General features: G+C 44.5%; 1 long non-coding RNA gene across 1 annotated transcript; it reads left to right on the top strand.

The window, feature by feature from the left end:
* The first annotated feature begins 6,796 nt into the window (after window positions 1-6,796).
* LOC135911286 (uncharacterized) lies at window positions 6,797-11,701 on the top strand. The gene is made up of 3 exons (XR_010567267.2): window positions 6,797-7,058; window positions 7,891-7,912; window positions 11,054-11,701. It is a non-coding gene; the product is annotated as an uncharacterized lncRNA (long non-coding RNA).
* Window positions 11,702-11,991: the final 290 nt, after the last annotated feature.

The following is an 11,991-nucleotide window of genomic DNA, read 5'->3' as shown; positions in this document are numbered from 1 at the left end:
CCTTCTGTTTCGTTTGTATAACGGGTTAGACTTCGACTTTTCTGTGCGAGAGCCGCCGTTCGAGCACAGTGTAAGTGGTGTCACAGTGTTAGTGACGCTGCGAAGGCATAAAAACTGGCATAAAAGGTGAAAGAGAAGATTAAAATGTTTGTTTGGGGTGTTGGTGAGGGCGAACTTGTGCAGAGAAAGCAAGAAACGCCTGTGTGAGTACGGTACCAGTGAGCACGGTCCGGGGCCATAGGTTCTAATTACATTGTACGAATCAAGCCACTGTTTATACAACCCTGTAATCGTAATATGACAGCGAAACGGGGAACGGAGGGAAGGGAGGGGTGGTTGTTTCGCTTAGGTTCATAAAGCTGTAACAGCACTAGCGACGTGCATACAATCGGATAACGATGTGTCCATCTTGATGCAGACGTGGTGCTGGCATTCGCGAAGTTTCTGAGCGCGCGTTTATGCTATGTAACCATAGCACAGTAATTTGATGAAAGCAATCATGGGCAGAACGCAAACAACCATACGCAGCAGTAATTTGGAGCGTGAGTGTTTGTGGGCACGGTAATTGGAGATTTAACAGACATTTCCTGCAGTTCTTTCTTTTTCTGTCTTGCTGTTGGAGTAGACTGCATATTGAATTATTGCTGGGATGGATATTCATACACGTATAATTACAAGCCCTTGTATGGTACAGTTACCGTCAATAATGTATTAACTTGGACCGGTTAGTACATGTCAGAAAAAAAAAGAAAAAGCGAATATCAGTGCAAACAACGGGACGTGCAGGTTGAAACAGACGTGAACACCCTCTGTCTGAGTCTGCACGTCCCGTTGTTTGCGCTGTGATTCGTTTTTTTTCCCGGTTACCTTCAAGAACGCTTTTGTTGACTTATGATTTCTTCGGCCAAAGTCCGAGAACAGTCCGCGAATGGTTAATGAGCGTCAATGAAAATTGAGCGTCAACATCTCTTTATATCATGTCAGTAAAAAAAAAAAAAAACTGACCTGTTTGTCGAATTTATGCATATGTGTAAATAAGAGCTTGCTAATGCTAATGGTTCACTATGTTACGCGCTCATGTGGTCTTGCTACCATATATATATGTACATATAACCTGTCGCAGTACTTTACCGAAAGGTGCTGCACCCCTGTATGATGCAACTGACTCAGATGAGAATTACTGTAATGTTGCCTCCAGTGTATGTTTTTTTTTTGCGTTTGACGGCGGCATGACAAAAGCGCTGAAAACATGAAAATTCGCCTTTTGTGAGAAATATATATCCATCCACCCATATTTTTGCCCACTGTGCCACTTTTATCTGGTATTCGCCTATAGGCAGATCATGGCATTGATGTCCGCATACTTGTCCACTCTGCTCACTCGCCTTCTCGCTGAGCGCACAGATGAAATGCACACAATAGACGCCAGATCAGTTTCGGTTTGGATCAGATCAGATCAGAAGCGGCAACAAATCAGTTTACATAGGTCGCGGGGCAAGGCACGATTGTCATAAGAATGAATTAATTATTGGGCTTTGCCTACCAAAGCCCGATTTGACAATCACGCACGTCGTAGTGGAGGGGGGGGGGAGGGGGTGGGCTCCGGATTAATTTTGACCACCAGGGGGTCCGTTAAATGCCCTCAATGCATGGAACACGGGCGTTATTGCATTTTGCCTCCATCGAAATGCGGCCGCCGCGGCCGGGATTTGATCCCGCGACATCATGCTTGGCAGCGCAATGCCATATATCTCAGCGCGGCGGGTTTTCAAGAGAAGGTTCAGGATAATATATTCACTAATATTTAAATCCTCTCTTGTTCAATTGCGATCTTTTCGGGACTGTTTGAGCAGCGGTCCGAATGTGTTACGATCAGGAACATGGTATCGAAAATTTCTTTCGTAAGCAATGTTTGGCATTGGCCGGTGCATCTGTTGTGACCACTTTCTTGGAAGCGAGCGACCGGCACTTGTTTATGCAGAAAGCGGCCCGCCTAGCAGAACTTGTTGCTGGGCGAGTTGGTGCGTCTTAATTGCAGCTAATGGGTGAGAACATATGCAAACGCAATGTATTGCATAGAAAAGAAGGAGACACAAACTAACGTTAGCGAAGCTGTTCATAAAAAAAGAGATTAAAGATACACGGTGAGAGATACGATGTTAAGACCTATGGTATTCGGTCTTCAGATTTCTGACAACAGAGCACCGTAGATTTTGTAGTTGTATCTTGCACTGCGCTTTTTAAATATACACACACACACACACACACACACACACACACACATATATATATATATATATATATATATATATATATTTATATATATATATATATATATATATATGTATATATATATATATATATTTCGTTAAACAGCTTGGCTAACGTCAACTGGGAAACACGGTATAGCAAGAACTTTTCGAAACCGAGCTCCAGTTGCGCTAGTCAGCGCAAGGTCCTCATAAAAATTTGAGAGAATCGAACGACATTCTGTTGTTATTATCAGTTGCCATGGTTTTATGCCCGGCGTTGTTTAACCCTTGAAGTTTCAAAGTCACTCCTAGCGTGATTCTGATTTGGAGTGCATACACAGTGTGTGCACGTTATTGAACTGTTGCCTGTCGCTCTGCTCTTCTCTCAAGTGTCTGAATATACAGAGTGTCCCAGCTAACTTTAGCCAGAGCTTCAAAATATGTGACTGCCACGTAGCTGGACAGAAGCAAGGAAATATTATTTGCCGTGGCTTGGAGATACTGAAGAAATATTTTTTTCATTCCGCTCCGAGGGGCTGGACATTCAGTTTAATGACCCGCTACTCACATACCAAGAAATCACGTCACACTATCGGAAAGGCAGAATGAAATACCCGCTCCCGCACGCCAAACTCGAGCGCGCGCAGGCGGCCGCGTTTCGAATGCTGCAAACGGACTCGTATCCGTCACGAGGCCTATTAAGCCACTACAATTCAGAAATCCCGGCAAATTGCCCAGACTGCCCAGAACCCTACTGCTCACTCTCGCACATGCTTTGGCAATGTACCGCGTTACCAGAGGGCCCTCTCTCCAGTGAGCCCGAATGGGAAGAAGCCCTCAAAAGCCCGGACCTCAAACTGCAATTCAAGGCCGTCCAGAGGGCCCAAGAACTGGCGGAGCGTCACCACGTTCCCGTCCCGACTTGGGCGTCGCCTACGGTTTCGGCCCAAGGAGCTCGCCGCGTGCGATCTCCAACGGCTTAGACCCCTCAGGACCTCAATAAAGTTCTTGACTGATTCCGCCTAGTTACATAATTAGCCCTATTTAATCGATCATCTTCTCAAACGTTATAATTAGGCGAAAAGTCTGAACGAGAAAATTGCAGAGCGACAACAAAAACTCCCGATAGAGCTTTCTGTTGCTAAATGCGTGTTACATAAATTGTTTTACCGATCGTGAAAGAAGCCCGCAAATGCACGCAATATTGACGCTCGACTGGCCGCTCGAGACACTTTGCGTGTATTCGAGGGCTTCTCGTTCATAGTAGCTGGTATTGACTGAATAATCAGTGATTACAACAGCCGCCGGGAGGATATGTTAATTTCTTTTGCTGCAATAGTGGCGTTGTCTCAGTCAATCTTGCGAGTATGCTCATGGGCATGCTCGACAATGGAGTTCGTCATACGACTATTATATTTATAACATCGCGTTTGTGCTCACAATTTGTCAGAAAGTCCCTCTCTTTTAAGTACCGCAGCAGCGCCTTCATAGCGGATCCCGCTGATGTACGCGTAGGCCAGTTTCCAAGGATGTTGTTTTCTGGTATTGGGCACTTGTCCAATTTGTCTAGAGTGGCTGAGAGGGCTGCTCTCTGCGGGTTGAAACGAGGGCACTCACAAAGAAGGTGCGCCATTGTTTCATTTCGCCCGCAGAAGTCACAAAGTGGGATGCTGGCCATTCCGATAAGAAAGAGTACGCATTTGAATATGCGACTCCGAGACATAGATGGACTAGAAGGGTGCAGTTACGTCGTGGAAGGTCGGGCGGAATATGGAGCTGTAAATTAGGGTCCAGGGTATGAAGGCGTGCACTTGTGAACTCGGATGAATTCCACTGAACTAATGTCAGGTGACGCGCAAGTGCGGAAAGATTTTTCGCTGCGTCGGCTCTCGATCTGCCCATGACGGCGACAAGTGCATTGCCATTCCTCTTTCGAGAGTAGTGCACAGAGTTTTAGTTAGCCGAGGCACGTGGGGACAATCAACCTTGTTGTAGTTATCCGGCAGCTGCGGATTTTCCGGGACGGTTGCAGCCTATGTTGGAAATGTTGGAAGCGCGCGACAATACGCGACAGAAATAGACGCACGTGCCGTGGTTTGTTCGTGCGATTTTTTTTTACCCACGCTTTTGTTCTCGTTGTTCTGGGTAGCGCGTTCTCCCATAAGGCCATCGGAAGACGGGGACTCGTACGCCATCGCGGTGTTATATTTTCCGGTTCTCAAATGATTTCCTGTGGTAAGTGGCATTGCTGCCAACCTGTACCATATTGAAAGAAGAAACTTGCTGGCTGAACTCTCCTGTATATTTTGCTCCTTGTTTCTTTGCTACATCGTAGCGGCAACTGAAAATAAAGCGATCTGTGACTATTCACTCCGCGCTTGCACAAACATGAAGGCGTCGTTTCTGCTAGGATGTGCAAGCGTCGCGACGCTGCTCCTTTTGCCTCAAATAGCAACGATGCCGGCCATCCCTGGAGGTAAGGTGAAATAAAGAAAGCATTTAAAGTTTATTGTACATTGCTTAGGCGGTATGGAGTGGAGGGGGCGGTTGGCGTTAGTAGGAAGTGTTCCTGTCTGTTGTTCATGCGGCAAGAAATTCTGGAGGGCTCAAGGCAATTCGACAAGTCCCGAACACTTATCGCCTATATGGTTTCCACGCTGTGCCTGGAGATGAATGCACATTGTTTGTGATCAATGTATTGCGGTTGTGAATAACCACTGTCACGGTAAAGTCGTGATCTCGGAGCGTCGCATGGCTTCAGCGTAAGCATTGAAAAAATATTTCTGCCTAGCCCCAAACGTTTTATGCCGCCGAGCAAACTTACGAAAAAAATTAATAATTTCTGCCTCCTAGCAGGCGGCGGATTTGAGCCACGCTTTTGTGGAAAGTTCGTTTTTTCGTTTTGCGCTCGAAAATTGATGTTTTAAAGCACCGTTAACTTGCTCAGCTCAGTGCTTTAGGCAACGCGTCATAAAAATTCGCCCTTGAACTGTGATACCCATGAGTGCTGCAAGTCCTTTAGATCCCACGGGGGTAGATACCAATATGACTTTCGCCGCTTTCAAAATAAAATGAAATATGAGTTCAGGCAAATAGCAATCAGGAAGCAAAAGCAGGCCTTGCGCTTGCTGCAGCTATGTTGGCATAAAAGAATTCCTTTATTGTCTATTGGGCTGTCACCGGACGTAAACCCGAACGCTGCCGTTATCCCTGACGCTACAGCCACTTGCGGGTATTTGTTTTCAACGTCGAGGTCTTCATAGAGCTGTACATTTTGCCATGTTGTCGCCTCTAATACTGTAGCCGGCTTCGGCTACTGAGTTGTGGACCTATTGAAGCCATCTGCTTCAGCACATTGTTGTACCAGAGAGCAGAAATATGTTATTCGTTGCACTTTGTTCTACATATGAGTCCGACATTGTTTTCGTTATTTGTTTGTTAAGGCTTTATATTAAAAGAAAGCTTGAGTTATAAGAAGCTGGACGACAAGGAAATAATAATACGCAAAGTTGGTGAGCTCAGGTGCAAATTCAGTTTACTAACGTGTCAGGGTAGGCCTCCCGTTCTAAGTTTGGCATGCGCTTTGCGTAAACCAACGCATGCGATCGTGACCTCACGCTGGACAGCACTTGCCATCAAATACTGAACCATGTGTGCACCAGGATGTGAGCAGATATTCGCAAGCTCAGTGTTTTAAGGCTGTTCTATCTTGCTACTTTCCCTTTTCGTGAGCTTCGTTTCCGGCGTCTTTTGAGAAAATAGGAATTCAAAGTCGATATTTCACGATAAGTGCGTGTGCTGAAACACGAACGCTGTTTTCTCCCAGTAAGAAAACCGACGTTGAACGCAGACGTCCCCGTGTGTCCCAGCCTACCTACCAGCGAAACGTACCACTGTCCGAAGCTACCGTCGGCGGAAAGTTGTGCGGATCTCAACTGTGAGGCCAAATAGTTGAAATGTTGCATCGGCGTCTGCACAATTCCTAGCTGCGCCTGAGCAACATGGCTTAAGTTATTCTCAGCAGCCTTACGGAGTTCTATGTGCCGATACGGTACATGTGCTCAAAGCGCAAAAGCTGCCGCTCTTTCACATTAAGAACGCCCGCCAATTTCTTGTTTGTAAAATAAAAGCTTTCTGAAAACGGTTCTGCCGTTGTGTTTCTGCTTTCATACACTGAAGCACCCAGGTGTTATTGGCTTATGCTATAGTCATGCATGAGCCGATAATTGGTCACTTATTAAGGCATTCAATCGGCTTTTTAAGATTTGTTAGCTTTCTTTACTTTGCACGGCTACGGCACGTGCGCTTCGTTATCGATATCGGCTTGGAATGCATGCTTGCGGCGGCTCGGTTGGTGAACCCTGCCATAGCGCGGCTGATAAACGCAACCTCTCGAACGGAAGTACAATAGAAACAAGCGAGGAAATTCCACCCAGATATTTTTTTCGCGTTGCGGGCAGCTGGGAAAAGGTGTCGCAATGCTTCGCAAAGGTATGCGACAGAAAAAAAAAAAGGCACGAAGCGGCATCGCTATAAAAGCCGTCGCCGCTGCAACCGCAACTGCGAATCGCACTTCGACGACCGGCGAGTATACGCCCGCTGCGAGAATGAAAACTTCCACGTTCATCGTTCTGCTGGTGGTAGGCGCCTGCCTCGTTGCCGGCAGCGACTCCCTGGTGGCTAAGCCGAACGCGAGGGCAAAGAGGAGCGACTGCGTCTACGAAGAGTGCACGGACGAAGAGTGCGCTGCGCGCGGCATGCAGTGCCGGCCGAAAGGGTGCGGAGGTTCCCACTGCGTGTAGCCCGGTAAGAGTGACCTCTTTCATTTTAGAGCTGTATACCTGTCGTGGCTTCTTTCGACTCTCGACGCGTCCGTGAGTCGTCGGTAGGCCGCACCAGGAAACCTAAAACCCTTTAAGACCTCCACCACTGTTTAGCTGACCGTGTAGAGGCCGCCCTATGTTTGTTCGATTCGCTTTGCTTTGCAGATAATCTTAAAATTACGCACGCCCTTAAGGGAGGGAAGTGTTTTGTTTTCCTGCTTACTTCTGGTCCTTGTGCGTTGTGAATCATGTTTTCGTACTATTTTCGTTCTAACTTCGTGCTTCTTATCTTCATTTCCTGTATTTTTGTTATGCAACATGTTCGAGAGCTTTGTATTCTTGCTTGTTGTTCATATCTCTATTTTTTTCTTTTTTCCGTTGCGCCGTTTTACGCTGTGTAAATTGTAATTGTAATCCCATTACTATACTGTCATACGGGCGACTAGGAGTATGAGTAAAAGATAAAATAAATGAACACTCTAAATGGTACATTATGGCAGCGACACAGAATTATGGTGAATATGCATTTCTTATTGTTACCGTTACGGCTAAGCTGGATTCTATGTATAATTTTGAACAGTTTCGTCATAGTAAATGTAAAGTCAAAGGGAAACCAACGGGTGAGTCGAAAGCAGAGGGACCGAAAATCCATTTTATGGGAATTGAACGCATGTATTCGTTGTGTAAAAGTGACGACTGTTTCAGTGAACAGTAAAATCACAATAACAAATTACATAAATAGCTCGTTTAAGGCAAGTTTGATAAATAGTTCTAAGAGCTCCTCCTTGTTCATCTTCCTTTTCTTATTTTTTCAGGTAAATATGATTTACACAGCGGGTAAGCGTTCTTGACCAAATATTTTAGCATTGCGTTGTGCTATGTCCTGATGGTTTGTATTCCAATGTCTGAGGTAGACAACATAATTGATTTTCTCTTTCGCTTTTTTTTTTCAACAGGATAAAATAAAGGTGCTCGCCTTGTTTCCTTCTTTGTCCTCGTCTTATCTCGCACTACCATTCTCATGACGAATCTTTACGAACCAGGCAGTTTGTCAGTTCTATTCTAGAAAACGGAAAGTAGAAAAAAAGATAATGGAAACGGTGTTCTCTCATAACACGGCGGAAATATTTTAGTCTTTGGTCTTGAACCTCGCTGCTACATAGGGGTGACCGTGCTTAGAGTAACTTCGACAAATATGTATGGGATGAAAAGCAAGTGAGGCGACACCTCACATGCGGCCCTTTAGACCCAGCTGTGGACGCTGTGAGATGACGAGCTTAAGGTATTCCACGAAACGAGCGTTGAGGTTGAGCACTGACGTCTTGTGCAGTGGCCGGCATGCATGCAGCTCGAACCGGCAGAGGAAACAAGTGCGACGCATGTCTATAAAGTGAACTTGAGTTACATCACTCCCCTCATTTTACTACCGCCGTGCCACTGCATTGACAACTGACTGGCGAGTATCGCCCATTGTCGACACTTCGCTTCAGTGAGCAGCATAGCATGAAATATGTATTTATACCTGCTTGCAGTCCCATTTAGCTGAAAACTTTTGGAGTGTCGTGATCCCAAAATGTGTGTAATGATTAAAAGCCATCGTTCAATTTTTATAATAATAATAATAATAATAATAATAATAATAATAATAATAATAATAATAATAATAATAATAATAATAATAATAATAATAATAATAATAATAATAATAATAATAATAATAATAATAATAATAATAATAGTGCAATCATCATCACCACCATCGTCATCTCTTTATGTCCACTGCAGGACAAAGGCCTCCTCCAGCGATCTAGAAACCACCACAGTCTTGCGCTAGCTGATTTTAACCTTATGCTTGAAAATTTCCCAATTTCATCCCTCTACCGCCGTCCTCGACTGCACTTCCCATCCTTTGGCACCCGGTCAGTAACTCGGATTGTCCATCGGTTACCTCCTGTACGCATTGCATGGCCTGCCCAGTTCCATTCTTTTTTTCTTAACGCCAACTAGAATTAGTAAAGGCAAGGCGCAGAAGACCAGGACCTAGGGAGAAGAACACAATCGGCTATTCCAGTTTACTCTGTAATCCACACTACTCCCTTGCTGTTTTTTAACGTTACGCCTAAGATTTCCCGTTCCACCGCTCCTTGGGTGGTCTTTAACTTTTTCTCGAGCTTCTTTGTAAACTTCCAAGTTCCTGCCCCATATATTAGCACCAGCAGAATGCAGTTATTATACAATTCACTTTTCAATGACAGTGGTAAGCTCCCAGTCAAGATGTGGTAATGCCTGCCGTATGATCTTGAACCCATTTTTATTCTTCTGTAGATTTCTTTCTCATGGTCACGGTCTCCTGTGACTGTGTTCGTTATATGCCTGTAGAATTCCGGACTCATACACACAAAACGTTCTTACACTAAAATTGTTCGCACGAGCAGATAGATGCCAGGTGATCGTGATGTTGGGAACTTTATTAGTAGAGGTGGGCGAACATAAAGTTTTTCGTATAAGAATTGAATACAAAATAGTAAGTATCGAATTTGGATATCGCATAGACAAACAGAGGCGCATATATTTCAGCGGCAATATTTATTTCGACATAAAGAGGTACCACGCTTGTACAGACTGGTGAATATAATACAGCCAACTATAAGAAAGAAAGCATCACTTTTAAACAGAATATTAGTATTGTCCATAAAAAATACATGAATAGCCTCTAAGCAGTTTATAGGCTGGTTGCAAGCAAGCTTTTCAAGAAGAAACGACTGCTGTATGACGAGTTTAAAAAAAAAATTCCCTGCCCAAGCATTCCGTACAGATAGTTAATCAGCGAAGCTGAAACATGCTACCCGGGTGTTTATCACTGGGTGAATCCCGACGTTTCATTAAACGACGGCTTGGTATGCTATCGGATCCTCGGTGCGCAGTTGCTGCTTGCGCTCGGCTTCACGAGCCTGTTCTTGTGCTTGGGCTGCTGCATCGGCACGGAGTAGACGAGCTCGTTCCCGGTTCTGCTCGCGGCGTTGCTGATCGAGAGCTGCGTGCTCTTCGGGACTACGTATGACGCGTGGCCTACCCATTTCGGGGCCGGAGAGAAATTGCTGCGTGCGCGCTCGGCTGCGACGGAGACCAACGACGTCACTACTGGCGCAGCCAATCGCGCGCCTCTCTTTCACTTTTTTTTTTCGCGTTATCGCATGTTGTTACGCCAGTGAAGTTTTCGGCGTACAGGCGATGGACGGACGGACGAATCGGCCAGCCATATAAAGCGTCGTTGTAAAACGGATAAGAAGTAGAAAATGAAAACAGAAAGCTGCTCAAGGACTTGTGTACCATAGACACATGTAAATGGGTCCGGTGCAAAGAAACCGTGAGTGGTTGTAGGGTAAAAGGTAAAATAGCTACATGACTAGACCGCCCAAAATACGAAAGTGATTAGAAGCGAAAATCACACGTTCTTATGTAGGCTTGAGTCGCGAAAACGAAAAAAAGAGAGAAAAAAGGCTTACATTGCCAATTTTGTTTCGGAATCACTTCGAAATATTTTACCACTATTTCACTTCTGATAATTTCCAATGCTTTGGTTAGCAGACGGAGAACAATAATCAGACTTGAACCGTCAGCTGTTGCGAAATATTTCGCTAGTTTCAAGCATTCGAAAATACCGAACAGTTCATTTTTTCGAATAAAACTACGAATAGTGAGCGTGTAATATTGAACCCCTATTCAAAACTTGAAATTTTCGCCCACCTCAAACTATTAGCGAAGGTAAACAGCGCTAACCAACAATAAAAGCTAATACCTTTGTGAAGTCCATCGCAGACCAGACATTGGGCCGCTTGCATTTCGACCATCAATATATGTTTCTGCACTTATGCTTCCCTATATCACGCATTTGAATGTTATCTTTCTGGACCTTAAGTTTCCTTTTTTATTCTTTCAGTGTTGCCTTCATTTGTTTTTTTTTTCTTCTTGATGCAGCCATCACGCTGGATGTAATGGAGCAGCGCTTCGCCATGGGAAAAGTTCGTGGTTTTTCCGACTCAAGTGGAGCTTAAAGGAAGGAAGAAAGAACAGCGAATAGGATGACAACAAATTTGATATGATCTCGTCCGCAGATTCAATTACTGATGAAAAATTAAAATTTAGCAAAAGGAAAAGCGATCTTACGCACTGTTGTATACCGTGGCAAAGTCCCTTCATTTGTACCCTACACAAAGAAGAATGTCGAGTTTAGTCGCACACGAGGTCGGCTTCAACGTGACAATACTTTTTACACTGCATCCTTGCGTTCTGCATCGAGAACCTATTCAAAAGCCTCTGTATTGTCAGATTATGCTTCTGTGTGGTTTTCGGCAACATAATTCTGCCATACATTGCGGCGCTGTGGTTTTGCTTGTAAGAAACCACTCTATTACTTTTGGCAATGCCGAAAATTGTACAGCGCAATGCCGATATCTCTCGCTTCGAGCAGAGAAGCTGATTATTCACCGTATAGCTCTATTGCGATTATAAGTGTTCATCGTTTATATTAATACCACGCCACAGCAGTTATACTATTGTTGGATTTGATATATATTAAAACAAAACATATTTGCAACAAGTGCAATAAAATCCTGACTCGCTGTCGTTGATGTGACTTAACTTCACAAAGCACAAATGTATGCCATACTTTTACAAAAGGACGCCAAAACATACCTTAGATCATTCTGCGCGCTTCTACTCATCATTAATCGCTGTGGCGGCTCGATGGCCCGTGCGCAGTACTTGGGTGCACACCGCAGGTGGTCAAAATTGATCTGCGGTCCCTAAGTACGGCATCTCTAAGTTGCTGCGGAACACCATGCTGCGTATCTGAATTAAATTTTATCATTTACTTATTCCCATTGGATGCGGGCTCGTGTCCAATACAATATTTC

Source organism: Dermacentor albipictus, chromosome 1 (genome assembly GCF_038994185.2).
Source record: "Dermacentor albipictus isolate Rhodes 1998 colony chromosome 1, USDA_Dalb.pri_finalv2, whole genome shotgun sequence".
NCBI classification, from domain to species: domain Eukaryota; kingdom Metazoa; phylum Arthropoda; class Arachnida; order Ixodida; family Ixodidae; genus Dermacentor; species Dermacentor albipictus.
The sequence above is the reverse complement of the archived record's forward strand: the minus strand, read 5'-3'. Positions and strand labels throughout refer to the sequence as shown.